We start from the raw sequence: 16203 nt of genomic DNA on the forward strand, positions 1-16203 counted from the left end.
TTTCATGTCCAAGGCTACCAGGTCATAGAAGAATCCATCAGACCCTGTGGTGTTAGATTCGTCCCAGTGATTCTTTTCCCAAAAGGCTAAAGGCTTCCTTGGAAATAAGATGGAAGTAAAAAGTGCCAATCAGCTTGTAGGTCCCTCATGGGCAGGTCCAAGTCTTAAATGTCCTCAATGCAGCTAATGCCCAGGACAGTGCTATGCAGTGAGGATGCAATAAAAATGACTGAATAGTTAGCTTTGAGACAGACCTCACCTGGGCAGTGAGAACTGGTTCTAATTAACAGTTTTGGTGGGACCAAAAGTTCTTCTAGTTTTATATGTTTCCTTAGGAACATATGGGCAGAAACAGCCTCAGAGCATTTTATAAGTTTTGGTAGCTTTGATCATAAACGAGCCAACCCTGCAATTTACTTCTCCCTGAGTCCAAGCAAGCTGGAGGGCTCTTGTCTCTGGGAGTTCTTTTCTGTCCCTGTCCAGCACTTTCTGGCCAGGCCAACGGCAAACGCTAAGTTCTGGGCCCCTTTCCCTTTTGCTGGTTGCTGAATTTACTCATTTCAGAGACCATGGCTTTCCTGCTTTTGTGACCATCCCAGGAATGAGAGGTGAGAGCCAGGAAGCACACCCCCCAGGCCCCTGGCAAGAAAGGACAGGAATGGTTCCCTGTCTGTGTGCAGCATGGCGTTGCCTTCAAATGTGACAAAGCCAAGTGGAGGCCTCCAGGAGAGGCTCCCAGACATCTGTGGGAGTGATATTCAGCTGTCTGTAAATGCCCTGTGATGGGAACAGACCCTTGGGGTGGGGGGACAGCTGTCACAGCCCCAATTCTGGAACAGTGGGCAGGAGCTGAGGCTGGACCTGTCTGTGTAGAAGCTTGATCTGAGTAAAGAGCTGATAGAGGAACTGGCATGGGGAAGATGGGTTGTGACAATGAAAAAAAGGACAACAAGAACACTAAACTTTTTGAGGCTTATGTACCTGGTGCTAAGTTAACCACTTTATAAATACTATTGTATTTAATCATTACAGCACCTTATTATTACTCCCAGTTTATAGGTGGCTTAACTGAGGCTTATCCCACAAATGAGCTCTAAATCACAGTGATACCATGACACTGAACTTGTGCCTTCCTTGTCTAGCGATTTCTTCCCAGTATCTTATACCCCATGTCCCTTGTCTCTCACTTTACAAAGACCTCAAGCTCCAAAATATTCTATGAGTCATTGACTGCTACTTGAAATTTCACTCTAAGATGTTATTAATATAGGGAGAATAGCTGCCACTTGCTGAACAACTTTTATGTGCCAAATACTGTGCCGTTACACAGATTCTCTCATTTAACCACTACTTTGTAAGGATGTATTATTATTATTATTATTATTATTATTATTATTATTCCAGTTGTACAGTTCAGGACACTGAGAATCAGAGGGAGTTTATATAATGCATTTAAAGCCACACAATCAGTAGGAAGAAAGGCCCAGGGCCAGCCTTTTGCTTGCTCTGTTGCCTGTGAGGGGTCCGCTGCCTTCTGATCAAATTCAATGGCTGCTGAAAGCATCTGCCCCTGGGAGAAGCAGCAGCCTGAGTCTTTACCAGCTATGTGTTGCTTATGAATGAAGGGTCAGAAGTCACTCTTTGATGGAGTAGAAGTTTGGGAGCATCAAACCTCTGTATACCAAGAAGAGGATGTATGATCAAGCGGGCCCTGGTGACAAATTGGCTGGAAGACTTTGTGAATAGAAAGTTGAGGTGGCATGCCAGCACCTCTCTGAGGAAGCAGAGGAGGCATGGCCAGCAACGGGCTGTTTTATGGCTTCCAAGGCTGTGTGACCGGCAACCTCATCAGCTCAGCCCTACAAGGCACACAGGGCCCGTACTGCTATGAGAAGATGTCTGCGGGAAGACCGTATTTCTATGGACTGAGTCAGGGCTAAATTAAACACTAGGGTAATCCACCACATCTGAATTTCATTAACATTATATCATTCTTCAGACCTTGTAAATGTCCATAATGATATTTTTGGTAGGTTGGAGTAAGCTGTCTACATCTGAGGTGTATTACTTTAAACCTACATTTACAGACTAATAAAATGAGGTATTGGCCAACTCGTCTCCTGTAGTCATATCCTCAGGAGTATCCAGGCAGCAAAATGAACCAGCATTATGAGTAAGAGTGCTGAGGTGGCCCTGAGGGCACAGACCCTAAAAGGACCGTACTGTGTCACTTGATGGAGATGTGGGGATGACCAGACCTTTGCATCTAAGACCAGGCACGCCCCTCCCAAGGGAGACTCCATGAGCTGCATACCCTGGAAATCTCAGACCTTGGAAAAATGATCCATGGTCTGCCACCCTCCCCACCAGTCCATCTCCCGTAAGAACTGGACATCAACATCCTTACTGTGGGGTGGCACTGGAGGCTGACCTGGGATGGGGTGCATGCCCACTTGGCATGTGCTAAACACGGACTATACGTTGTCTCATGTGGCATTACAAGAATTACATTTTTTTACCTGAAGCAAAGGACCAACATCTGACAATGGATCAGAGTATTTGGAATCAAGACTCTTTTGGAACCATGATTTCCCTAATTATCTCACATAGAACCAACCCCCTACAGGTCAGTATGTCTATTCAGTACTGTCTCTGCTTGGCTGCGTGAGAGATTCAGTTTTCCCCTCCCTGGCCTCTTTACTGCCCCTGATCCACCTCCCAGCCCCCTCACTCACTCCTGAAAAACCAATGGCAGAAGGCCCCCCATTTCCTTCCCCAGGAACTACTGTCAGCCCATTAGGGTGAGTGACTCAGAGATTCTCCCCCAGAGACAGCTGCTCTTCCCTCCGGGCCTCTCCCTCCCTCCATACTGGGCTCTGCTCCTGACTGGAAGCAACCCCAGCCTCGGTTTCTGCGTCCTGCTCCCTCATTGCCCCTACTCACCTCTTTCCTGACTCCTCTATTCAATCACATGTGTTGGACCTCTGAGACTTCCAACTTTGCTCTTTATCCTACTGAATATTAAAGTCCACAGCTGGCTCTAATCTATAAGACAGCCCCCCAGGTACATCTGTGCTTGAGAGGAAGCCACGCCTCCAAAGCTCTGCTCCACTTCAGGGCCAGCTTAGCTGTGGGGGTGGGGACTCCAGAAACTTGCAGTGCAACCCCTGGCACGCCTCCTCCAGGAAGCCTTTCCCAAAATGCTGCATCCCACTAATCTCCTTTCCTAACCTTCTGCAGTTTCCACACTTATCAACTAGTCATTCATTCAGCAAACACTCACTGAGCTCCCACCATGTGATGAAGCACTTGGCAAACACAGAAGTTCCCGCCCTCGTTCTTAACACAAGAAAACAAATAACAGAATGAATTACTATGCAATAAATAAGGTCGAGTCAGGGAATAGAGTCTATTGGATTTGTAGGGGTGGGGACAGATATTTTAAATTAGGGTGTCATCTGAGCAGACCTAAATGGTGGGCAAAAGCTGACCAGGTGAAGAAGGTGTGTGGGTAGGAGTGTCTCAAACAGAGGAAACAGCATGTGCAAAGGCCCTGAGATAGTCACAAAATTAGTGTTTTGAAGACATAGCAAGAAGGTCAGCGTGGCTGCAGTAGAGCAGGCAAGCATGCTACGGGATGTTGGAGAGAGAGTCAGGGCCGGATCATGAAAAGGCAGAGCTTCTCTACCTCAACCCTGCTGACATTTTGGGCCAGATAACTCTTTGTTGTTGGGATGGGGGGGTTGTCCTGTGCATTGCAGAATGTTGAGCTGCATCCCTGGACCCCACTCAACTAGATGCCAGTTTCACATACACACCCCCTCACACACATACACCTGTGACAATTAAAAATGTCTCCGGCTGTTGCCAAATGTCCCCTGGGGGGAAAATTCACTCCCAGCTAAGGACCACTGAAATAAGGCCATGACGGGAATATGGATTTTATTCTATGTGTGATGGGAAGCCATTGGAGGGCTGAGAGCTGGGAAATAATGCGGCATGATTTACATTTTAAAAGGGCACTCTGACTGCTGTTAGGTTAAAAGGCTGTGAGGGAACAAGAATGGAGGCAGAGAGACCCATGGGGACATTTCTAGAGTCGTCCAGGTGAGAGGGGACAGTGGTTTGGACTAAGAAGCAGTAGTGGGATGGTGAGAAGTGACTGGATTCAGAATTAACTTTGAAGCCAACAGAACTTGCTTGTGAGTTGGCTAGGAAAGGGGCTGAGGAAGGCAAATCAAGGATGGTTTCCAGATTTGGGGTCTGAACAGCTGTGGGAATAATGCTGTCATAAAGACTGAAATAAGACTTGAAGGATACTGGGTCCGGCAGAAGTAACACCTGCTTGAGTGTGGTTGGTAGGGTAGTAATACGGGTGTAATAATTTATAGTTTTAATTTGAACATTTCACCTAAAGTGTCATAGGGTGTGCTTGAGTGTGATATTGTTATGTTACAGAATTATCTGCTTATGATTTTGTAATAAAAGATTTTGTAATTAAAAGGGGAAGTTATTTGTGCTAGACCCTGTAGTTTAGGGGTCAAAAATTCTACATGCAAGATGTCCATTAAATACCCAAGTGGCCATGGATATTTAGAAGTCATTGATCAGATTTAATGCCTGGGGAGCATGAGGTCACCTAGGAAAAGAGTGATACAGCAAAGAAAGGATTCTGGACTGGACTCCTGGCCTCTCCAATATTTCGAGGTCAGGAGAAGAAGCTGGCAAAGGGCCAGAGGAGGAGGCCAGTGAGAGAGAAGGGGCATTAAGAGAGCTTTGTGTCTCCAAGGCACCCTGGTCCTGAACTCCATCTGCCTTAGCCTGTCCTTAGCCAGGTCACCCCCATGTAATTGGGGAGTTCCTCAGGCATCCTTTTGTGTTCAACACCAACAACCACTCTAAAACCAGATCCTAAACAATGGAAAGACTTTACAGAAGTCACCTTGTTCAGTCCTGACACTAAGAAGTGCTATTAGTCCCACTTTATAGCTGAGGAAACTGGCCATCAGAGAGCTGCAGCGCCTTGCCCTAGATCACATGGTTCAGTCCCACCTGGACCTGGCACTTGGAGAGTCTGATTCCATGTTAATGTTTTTTCCACAGTGCCCTTGGCTTCTGCCTACAAGGGCCCACTCAGTGCTGAGCACAAGCCTTCTGCACAGGATGGGCAGGCAGGAGTGTGGACCACTTATGTAGGGCAAGTGACTACACATCCCTCAGCCACCAAGTGCAGAGCCGGCACTGGTACCTGGAGTCTGATACTCCTTGTCTGGGGCTCTCACATCTTACCTCTTATCTACAGCCAAGGTGTTTCCCAGCTGGCAGCCATATTCATTTCAACAGGCCATCCAGCAGGCAGGGGCGGTACTATTATTCTCCTTTTACTGGTTAAGAAACAGAGGCTCAGAGAGGTTCAGTGATTTGCCTGCATTACCCAGCTCGGAGAAGGCTGAGTCTGGAATCAATCCTGGTTTCCTGAATTGCAGTTGAAATAAATAATCCATTCCTGACTTAACCGTTATCCTTTCTTACATAACAACTTTCCCAATCCATAGGAGAAATAAGATTCAGACAGGTTTGTAGAATTCTCCCAAGCACAAGCATCGCCAGTCCAAATTCTGTCCACAATCATTTAAGAGGTGAAATGACCAGAAGTGAACATTTCAAATTACTTTTTTTTTTTGCTTAATCATAAAGGTGCTTTAAAAACGACCTTTGAAACATATTTGTTGCTTTATTAAGCCCTCTAGTTTCTGACATGTCCTGTTCTTTTTCAGAAAAATTCAGAACAACAATGCTTAAAAGCCCCACCCCCAAAATATTTTCTTTCATTTCTAAGATACAGAGATGCTGACACATGGCCAGGAAATCTGGAATCAGGTTTTGATGTATGACCTCCTCAGAAAGGAAAATGAAAACATTTCTAAGTGTTCGCACTTTCCCCATCAAAGGGCAGACACAACACTTGAACCCAGATGAAAAGAAAGGTAATTCGTTTCGTGCCTAGGAAACATTCTTGGTGGTGTGTCATGTCTGGGGACAATTGATTCCATTTGTTACTGAATTTCAGAAGGGGTAGAAATGTGCTCCCACCCTTTTGAGTACAGAAAAAGTAAGTTGGCATTTGCTTTTTCCTTAAAAACAAACAGGAAAACCAAAAACCTGGGTGCAATAGTGATGAAGTCAAATAGCCTCTTGGCTGCTGGCCTGTGGTCCAGTCGAGTTCAATATAGTCCACCTGCTTGGAGGGGAAGGGGCTGGGTATGAGGTGACAAATGTCTTCTGCTATAAATGTTATTTAAAATGTGCCACTGGCCTGGTGACATTAATTTTACAGTGAGTGGTGGCATGAGTGGTGGAGGGGAACAAAGGATACTCAGACTAAATGAAAGTTGTACTGGAACCAAACCCATTCTCTCCCCTTCTGCCCCACTGCCTGGCAGGCTCAAATAGAGATGTCTTCACTGCCTAGAAAGGAGCGTTAAATCTTTGGTCTGGATTGGAATTCGGCATTGGAGGAGATGTCACTAATAATCCTCTTTGAGTCTCGGTGGTGAAAACGGGGCCCCATGGGAGGGCATTTTACGAGCAGAGAGTTGGAATGAACCCCAGGGGAGCATGGGAAATACAGAAGAGGGGAAAAGGTGACGCTTCCTCGTTAAAAAAAGAGGCAGGCAGTTTGTCATTGCTGATCTGTCTTCAGGGGTTGCATGAGCCAGGCTCTCAAGAAAATTGGGACGAGTCACCTCTGTGGCTCCCTCCTGGTGTGGGTCATTCTTTCACACAGCCCCACCCCTGGAAAGGGAAGGGAAGGTCTGGAGTCAGTGATGGGTTGTAGCTGGGTTGAGGTCTGCAGTTACGGAGCTGTCAGCTCCAGGGTTCACGCTAGGAGCCTTTACACTGCTCATAGGAGGGGAGAAATTTAAACCCTCCGCACTGGGGCAGCCTGGAGCCTCCCTCATGAGAAAATGGTAGGCTCGTTGCTCCGGGCAGGGACTTCGTAAGAATCTGACAATGTCAACACTTTAATGGTATCTTAGCCCTGTTGTCCTTATAAAAATATACTTCAGGAAAAGGATGTGATTTGTGGGAACAGAAGCTCCCTTCAGAGTGACTGCACCCACCCAAGGACCAAGGCACTCATCCCAGTCACAGGCCACGAAAGGCAGCTATACCCCTCTGTCATTCCCAGTGATGCGGGGGATGTCTGTACCCCTCGGACAACAGCTGTCATGGTCACATCTAGGGATCAGAATCAGAGATAGATGGCTTTGCAAGCATGAAGTGGGAGAAAGATGAAATGGAAGGTGCAACAAAGACAAGATATGATTATTGTTTTGCTGGGTTTGCCAGTGAAACAGCAAACCTTAGGGATAAAAGCATTTAGGGAAGTCGTAGTTCTGATGAGGTTGGGTCATCCTTAAGAAGATGAAGAAAGAGGAGGAGGAGGAGAGGAGGACAAAGAGTAAGGAGGAGGAGAAGGGGAGGACAGACGATGCAGCAGCTCTCCCTGAGAGCCTCCTTGGTGGCAGGCACAGCACCAGGCCCTTGGTCAATGTGCGCAACGGCCCTCTGAGTGGGTGATCAGTCTGACCCTACAGATGAGGATGCCAATGCTTAGAGGACCCAAGTTACCCAAGATCACACAACTAGGAACCAGACAGCTGGCGTTGAACCCCAAGTGTGTCTGGCTTCAGAGCTATGCCTTTTTTCTAAACTATGCTGTCATCTATGCCAGTAGCTTTTAAGCATTTTTAACCATGACTCACAGTGAAAGTACATTTTTCATCACAGTCCAGTTTGCACATGTATATGTATAATATATATACAACTAAAACAGAAGTTTCATGAATACTTTCCCTTATTACATGCAATGCACATTAATTTTTGAAAATTTTACTCTTTCATTGAGAGAGAGAGAGAGAATAGTAAATTAATTTCATGTCTCCGCAATGGGTCTCAGTGTGTAATTTGAAGAACATTTTCCTTTCCTCTAGTCTATGGCAGCTGATTTGAAATGTTTTCAACTCCCTGCTTGACCTTGTTGGACGCTGGGCAGCATCTTTGCTTCTGAGGCATGCTGCTAATTGCGCACTCTGGACCATCCCTCTGGTAAGGGGCCATCATTAATCAAATATCTCAGAAATTACAAATATCTGACAAAGCTGTTCACTTGGAAAAGAGTCAGTCCAGGAAACCATCCAGAAAACATAATCGCTGATCTCAGGCACCGACTGGTAATATTTAAAGCAGTTGATGCATGCTTTCACAAAAGCAACTATTTTCTCTGTTTTCAGAACCTAAAGGTCTCATCTGGTCCGCGGGGCAATGCACAGTCACCCTCCGACAATAAATGCCAAAGGAAAAGAAAAGCACGTGGGGCTGTAGGGAATCTATCAATCCACTATCAAGAGTAGGCCTGTCTTTCTTAGTTTGTGGTGAGCATCCCCAGGATCTGAAATCAGATTGCTTTTCAGGGCCGTGTGTGCGTCTCCGCCATGGTTTCGGATTTGGGGGGTGATTTTGTCTCGACAGCTAGGGGCAGGGACAGGGGTGGCTGAATCAGGTTTAGGTCACAGAAAGTGGAGTCTAGATCTGGTGGCTCAGTGCGACTCAGCCCGATGAGCCGCGGACTCGGTGACTTCACTCCAAACAATGTGCACACTAATTGAGAAAACATGTTCCTGTGATGGCCTCATGCAAAAATCCAGATTTACGGATTTTTTTTTTAAATTCCTAAGAATTCCTTGAATATTTGCTGTGCGTGTCTATACAGCCTCCCGGAGTACTTGTCCTTCTTACTGAGGAGAGTCGTATTTTTCTGTGGTGGCCCAGGTCAGATCTTTAAAAGGATGGGATTCTGACAAGTGGGCACAGGGACACAGGCCTTGGGCAGGAGCAGGAAGAGGGCAGGAGAGGAGAAAACCTACACCTTCTGTCCTTTTCCTGGGGCAGAAAATAAGCCATTGAGCTCAGGCTTACCAGGCACTTGCTACATTCCAGACTCTGGGCTAAGTAAGTACTTTGATGCATTCTCTCCACTCGCCTCACAACTGCCCTCTGAGACTGACCTTGTAATTCCCTTTTACAGATAAGGAAATTGAGGCTTAGAGGGATTAAGGAATGTGGTCACAGAACCAATAAAATCTTCTAGTAAATCTGCCCCCCTCCTCCAGGAAGTCTTCCCAGAGGGCACCTCGTCATTCAGACCTCTCCCTTCTCTGAGCTATTATAGCTACATGGTTAGCTGCTCTTCAGCTTGCTCCCCTCTGATACTGCTCTCGATTGCTCCAGGTCCAGATGAGAAGATAAAAAGCCTGCTGACACATTTTGTTTGCTCTGTACTGATGTTTTGAAAGTGAAAGAATTATCCATTCGAACTCAAAGTTTTGAGTTTTCTGGAGAAGTTCGAAGACCTGGCCACATTGGACCTATAACCTGGCAAAGCAAAGGGGGCACATGGCCTGTCCTCTTTCAATAGGCATACTCTTTGTAATTTACCACAGACCCTACCAGCCTATGGCCTTCCCTCATTCACATGACCTGATAAGCCCCTTCTCTATTTTAATTTTGGCTCCTGAGCCAGCCTCTTGGGCAGGATTGTGATTTATATTGATCACGATGGGCCTACAATGCCCGGTTCCCTGGTTAGCATATTAGTGAAGATGCTGATTGGGAGAAAGAAAATCAACCCAGTAGTCTCATAGCTGGTGGTCCTCCCTCCCCAGTGGGGTGGGGACTGTCCCCCACTTTAACCGCAAGTTATATGAAATTCAGCAACAGCTGGTAAGCCCCTGAACCTTGGCATCACAAAATGCCCTGCTACCACAGAAAAATTCACAGCCTCCTCCTTTCTTCTCTTGTACATTCGATAAGATACAAAAAAATCCTAAAGACACCAGTTGTTAGAGGAGGAGGAGTTGTTGTGTGGGGTAAGGAAATCAAAACACTCCAAAAGTTGCCAGTACAAATGGCCATCCTCAAGAAATGCCTTATTTAGAGAGCATTGCATAACATCTCTGAAATAAAAGTCTGCGGAGAAGTTTGCCTCTGAGAGAAAATTACAGGAGAATATCCACAAGTCTCCTTTTACCCGGACATTATGAGGCAAAGAAAATTCACAAGATGAAGTGTTCGGTTAAAATTCTATCAAAATGAGAATGTTAATCACAGAAGGTCAAAATACAGACATACAAAAAAGTCAAAGATGATATTGTCTGACCTGAAGTGAAAGGCATCAAGAGAGGACCCCCTCACGATCAGTCCTGGTGAGGGGAAACATGAGGGAAAGTGCCTACTGTGTGCCAGGCCCGTGCTGTGTTTCAGCTACATCATCTGGCCTACTGTGCACAACAGCCTGGCTGACGGAGAAGGCTCTGCTGGTATCTCTGCTTTCCAGAAGAAGAACCGGGTACAAGAGGTGCTCTCCTTCGCCTGCTCCCCACCTGCTCCTGTCCCTCCTCTCTGCTTACCGAGTGTAGCATCCTTTGTGCAGTTAGAGCCTGGCACAACTGCTCCTCCCTTCAAAATCCTGCTCCAAGGCTGGGGCCAGGGGAGCTGGCTCTCCCAGCATCTCCCACACCAATGGTATCCCAGGGTGCTTAACCCCAGAGCCAGGTCTGCTCAGGTACTAGCATGAGATGGCATTTCACCAGACTGAGCCAGTAAGGCTAGCAAGTCACAGTAACCACACCTCAGATCCACAGCGATGAGGAGCTGAGACAGGACCTCCCTGCATGCCCAACTTGGGCCGAGCACTCAGGGCTTCTTCCAGGTGGTTGTCTCTGGGCTCACTCTGGAACAGCATGCAGCAAGCAGACCCTGGCTACTGACCGAAGAGCCACAGGAAAATGGAAAGTCAGCCCATCTACACCAAACAGCAAATACCCTGTGGTTCCTGAGAAAGTGTTCCAGCCGCAGTGGAAGTGGATTGTAACTGCCCTCCACGTGACATGGCTTCTGTGTGAGGCTGGGGCTGTTCATTCCCACCAACCTCAGAGCCAGATCCTCTCCACCTGCAGAAGTCACCAAAAACGGTGCCAAAACTTCTCCATCTGCTTAGCCCAGTGGCAGATTTTCAGGGAAATCCTGACTGTCTGATTCTAATACTACTGCTAATGAAAAGATTTTCCGCAAGTGAGAGAGTTTGGCCAAACTCTTGGGCAATTCAAACAGCGTTTGCTAGTCCCACTTGGCAGACTGTAGTCTCAGACCCATCTCAGCCTCACTGGGTATCTCCTTACGTCTCCCAGTCCTTGCTTTATTTATTTTTGCCTCATTAGAAAGTAGTTCCAAACCCTACCAGCCCTGCTGCTTTGGTGGTTTCCTCTCTCCTACTGCTTAGGGGTGAGCAGGTTCTCTTGTAATATCCTCCAAAGATACTCATTTTAGCCCTTTGCCTATGAATAACCAAGCAGCTCTAATATTTTGTCTGCCAGTAAGAGATTGGGCCAGAGGTAAGGATAACGGGAGCTGTTCTCCTTGAGAATCAACCCAGCACTGCCAGCACCACCCCTCCAGGGCAGCCTTGCTAGCCTACTTCTTAAAATCAAGTGTCACAGTACTGATGCCCATTTATTCGCACAGCTTGGGCACTGTGTGTTAATTTGATACCAACATGTACCCACGGGGTATGGAGTGCTGTCAGTGCTGGGGAGGGCTCTGCTTCCCCATTCTCTCCCTCAGGGAAGGGACCTCCCGGCACCACGGTGTGAGCCATTTAGTGTGGGAGGGGTCGGCCTCCCCCCAGTGCTGTGGACACTCACGCAAGCAGTCTGCCTGTGTTTTCAGTAGTATACGGTACAGGCGGAGGCCACCGTGCTCTGGTACCACCTGTCCCTTCCCCCTGCTCTTTCTGGTTTTGTTTTCACGTGGGTCATTTGTAGTCATGCTCCATTGACAAAAGGCAAAGGATGACACCAGGTGGGACGACAGCACTGACGTTCCTGTCAGCGGCTTCTTGGAGCCTGAAATGCTGGTTCTTGGAGGGTCAGGCTCAGGGGTGGACTTCTGAAGTCCCAACTCAGTGACAAAATAGATGCTTAATATCAGGGCCTGGAAGAAAGGGCCCCATGGGTAATTTCCAAGGGAACTCTCAACTGGGAGCAATTATATTCTTTTAATAAGCCTCTAGCCATATATGGCATGGCGGGTGGGGGGTAGGAATCTTTGGTAGTCACCACACTTCTGGCATTTGGTAGATAAGATAGGGATACTAAACTTCCTGCATTATGTCAATAGGCCATACTTACCCAAGATTGTTTCCAACTGCCAGTAGCCCTGTTCAGAAACCCTAATAATTCAATGCCCTTGTCCTACAGATTGGGAAATTGGAGGCTGAGAAGTTTAGTGACTTGCTTGAGGTCACAAAGCTACTTTCCTTCCTGTCTCAGAACTCAGGAAACTGCCATAGGAAGGCTACCCAAAACACAGGAGAAAAATATCTAGAGATCATCTCAATGCTTCAGTCTGATTCTTACTATGTTGTCATCTGGGGCTAGTAGTTTATAGAAACTCCTCAAAAACATGTAAAGTAGCCCACAGGAGGATAATAAAAACATCATGAAGCATGAGAAACTCTTATTTATTGTATGCTTTCACTATTCTGGTCTTGGCTAGACTTCGTGGCTGAAGGACTATCTTCCTTGGCTTAAATAGTGACAATTCTTGTGCACCTCCAACCGAAAGGCTGGTGACCCCAAAGCCTCAGTTTCCCCAGCTGCATTTCTGCTTCAGGGCCATCTTGGCTTTACCCCTATTTGGAGTTCAGATGTTAAGTGCTTCTCCTCCATCAGGAGGCAAGGTCCCTGGGAATAGGTTGGGGAAGGGTCTTCCATCTCCATTTATTTGCCTGATGCCACCACCCTATGCTGGTCTGTAAAAGTGGCCCATCACAGAGCCGATTTCTCATACCAGCTAAGCCTGTGAGCTGATGGTTTATAAGATCAGAGGTGCCAGTCAAGGAAAGAGAAACCCTCTGGGAACAGGGAGTGTTTGCTCAGAGGCGTCCAGAGATTTTAAGTGAACCCTCAACAAGCTTTCCACTGCCTCCTAAGAGCAGAGTGTTTGCTGCCAGCAAAGGTCTCCAAGACCTACCTACCCTGGGCCCTGAAGTCCTACAAGGTCTTCTTGGGAGAAGACACATGGCCAGGCCTCTAGTCCCTGGTGTGGCACTGACGTCTGCTTGGCCACTGCTCTGTGCCCATTCGGGAAGAGCAGTAGCCGTGTTTCCTTTGCAGTTTCTCTGTGGCTCCCGTGCAGCTGCATGGCAATGGGGCACTCCACGAGTGTGTGGCAGTAGTGCCACTCACATTTATAAGTGAAGTTGTGTGGTTTGCTCATCAGCTTAATCTCAGTAATGATGAGAAACTTCCCTCGGGCTGCAGCCCTGCCCTGCCCTGCCCTGCCCTCCCTGCTGATGTCGGCAGCTGGGGCCCCCTTTCTGGCCAAGGCACAGACTTCTGAGAGGGAGAGATTGAGAGAGAGAGAGAGAGAGAGAGAGAGAGAGAGAGAGAGAGAGGAGTATGGAGTTTCCTCCCCTCCTTTCCCTGGTTGTCTGGGTGGGAGGTGCTGGTGGGCAATGGCAGAAGTGAGAACCTCTCTCCCTGAGAAAGCCTAAGGATACAGAGAGAGTCACCAATACAAGGATGGGCACCCTGAGTGGACCCAACTTTCTAGTTCTCTAGTGGGGTGGGCTGCTTTAGGGGTAAGACGGCTGCTGGTTACAAAGTCCTCTCAAGTACTCCCACAGTTCATTCAAACTCGTGGCCCCTTGCCCCAGAGACCTTGGGGGTGCCTCCGAACATTTTCCCCTTCAAGACTGCCCTTTTTTTCACCTGCATAAAAATGTTGGGAAAAGCATGGGGGAGGGGTTTGGTAGCATGTGATATTAGCCACACCCCCTCCAAGGACCCAAGTATGAGGAACACTGTTGTCCATGCCAACAGTGTTGGCCAGCAGACCACTCTCACCATCTCCCACCCCCAGGCTCCTGTCCCCTCTGATACCCTAGGGACACTGCCCCTCACGGATTGACAACGAGGCTGCTCAGGCTGACATCTAAAGCAGACTCTCTAGACTTTTTTCTGTGGCTCCGCTGAGGGAGAAAGTTTCAGACATTCGGTAGGAAACTGTAAACACTGTGCAAGAAATATTCCCCTCCAGCAGGCTTAAATGACAGCTTCGAGAGTTTGAAGACCCTGGAGATAAGTTACTAGTGGGCCCTCCTGCAAGTTTCTGGATTTGCAGAATGCAGCTGGCTGTGCACGTGGGGGAGGAGGGGCTGGCACGGGCAGTGGGTGCACCCAGAGGATGGAGCCAGGACAATTAATCAAGTGCCTTTTCTCCAGGATGACAGACGGGGCAGAGACACCCAGGAGGGCACTATTTCGGTTTCCAGCTGGGAACGTGCACTGAGTTTTCCTTAATACCCACAGCACCCAAAAGGCTTTGCAGTAATACACTTTAATGCATGAAACACCCATAAATTATCCTTCATACTGTTACAACTTCTAACCTGGAACAGCTTGGAAAAACCAGCCTAGCAAGCAGGCTCTTTTTTAACCTCTCTAGTTGCAAGAGAAGAGAAAGTTCAAGCAGAAAACACCTTCCGTGAGAATTTCAGAGATTTTTGTTGTTGCCGTTGAAAGGATAAGGGAAGTTGTAATCAAACGGAGCTAAGCCTCTTGTTTGTGTTGGCCCAGAGATGCCGCTCTCTGATCCCTGAGTCCTCTCTCCCCTCAGTCTTTGCTGCCTGGACCCAAGGCGCTGCCCGCCCCACCCTTCCATGCCAGCTTCTCCCACACCTGGCAGCAGACAGCTGGAGGTGAGGCATGTGACCCAAGAAGCCCTTCTGAGCCTTGGGGGCCTCGATCCAGCGTGGCTCCATGGAGGTCCCTTGGTGCGCAGGCTTCTGCCTTCAAGCTCCAAGGACCCTCCCTTAGGACTCCCAGGCCTCCAGCTAGCGCAGAAGAGCCCCAAGACTCTTGCTCCATTACTGGCACCAGATCCAGCGCGCCTGCCCTGCCGGTTCCCTTACTTGGGGGCAGCGCAGCACTTTCCAGACTCGGCGCACAACCCAGCCCGATCCAGCGCGGTGCGCTTGGCCCAGCTGTGCGGACCACCACTCCCCCGGTCCAGGCGCGCTCCCGCCCGCGCATCCCTTTTCGCCTCCGTCACTCTCTCTCACTTGCGCGCTGTCCCCTTCTAGCCCTAGAGCTAATAGTCCCTGGCACAGCGGGGCAGCTACTGCAGGCTCCCGGGTGGCCTCCTGAACTTCGGGCCATCGGGAGACCGAGAACTCTGCGACCAGAAAGACCGCTGCTCCCCACAACTTGCCTGCCCTCCCACCGAGGCTCCCGCGCTCCCGCACTCCCGCACCCACTCGGTACATTCTTCTCACCACTGCACTTCAGCCCCTGGGGGTTCCCGGAGGTGTTAAGCCAGGATCCATGCCCTGACTCCAGGGGAGCCCCGCCGCGCCGGCCCTCACTCCCACCGGTGCTGCGCCCCTCTCGGGGCTCGGTTCCCGGCCGCCAGACTCACCCAAAGCTGCGCTCCCCTCGGGCTCCCGGCGCTCTCTGCCGTGCAGGAGCTCCGAGCGGCTTTTACACTGCTTCTGCAATTTCTTAGCCCCTCCTCCCAGACTCCTCCTCACATCAAATCCGAATCCGGCACTGCAGGCCCCCCCTAGCCCGAGCCCCGCACCTGTTTGGGCTAGGCTGCTGTGCCCAGCCGTAGGAGGTCTTGGGGACTAGGGATCAATCACTCCCAGTAAATCTGGTTCAACATAGCCAGGGAAAGGTCAAAATCCCAGAGGTTAAATGGAAACGCACAGGGGTCGAAGGGGCTGTGCAAGCCAAGCACTGGTGGGGATTTTCTAGGGGCACCAGGCAGGGGTGCTGACTTCTGGTGGCCATTGGGCCAATGGGCTGCGGGTGGGCGGAGTTGCCTGGGGCTCCCGGTCCCCCCTCCCCAACACACACACCAAGTTTGCACACCGCCAGTGCCTGGGGGGGTGCGGTTTACCCTGTTTACCCTCCGAGCCTTAGGTTTGGCTGCTTTTCACCGTCTAGGGAGAACCGCCAAGGGAGCTTTTCTCCTGGGATGCCTCCCGTCACTGGCATCCTGAAGCGAGCGCCCAGAGGAGCATCGTAAGATGCAGGTTCTGGCTCTGCCCTGACAGGGGGGAGGGCCGCTCTCCAC

The 16203-nt window shown here is 49.0% G+C and overlaps 1 protein-coding gene across 1 annotated transcript in view; it reads right to left on the minus strand.

Annotated features, from left to right (window-relative positions):
• NGF (nerve growth factor) overlaps nucleotides 1–15756 on the minus strand; it is a 48075-nt gene extending 32319 nt beyond the window's left edge. The window contains exon 1 of the mRNA XM_024570407.4: nucleotides 15544–15756. The gene's annotated coding sequence lies outside the window, so the exon portion shown is untranslated. The remainder of the gene's footprint in view (nucleotides 1–15543) is intronic.
• Nucleotides 15757–16203: the final 447 nt, after the last annotated feature.

The sequence above is a fragment of the Desmodus rotundus genome, chromosome 12 (assembly GCF_022682495.2).
Source record: "Desmodus rotundus isolate HL8 chromosome 12, HLdesRot8A.1, whole genome shotgun sequence".
Classification (NCBI taxonomy): domain Eukaryota; kingdom Metazoa; phylum Chordata; class Mammalia; order Chiroptera; family Phyllostomidae; genus Desmodus; species Desmodus rotundus.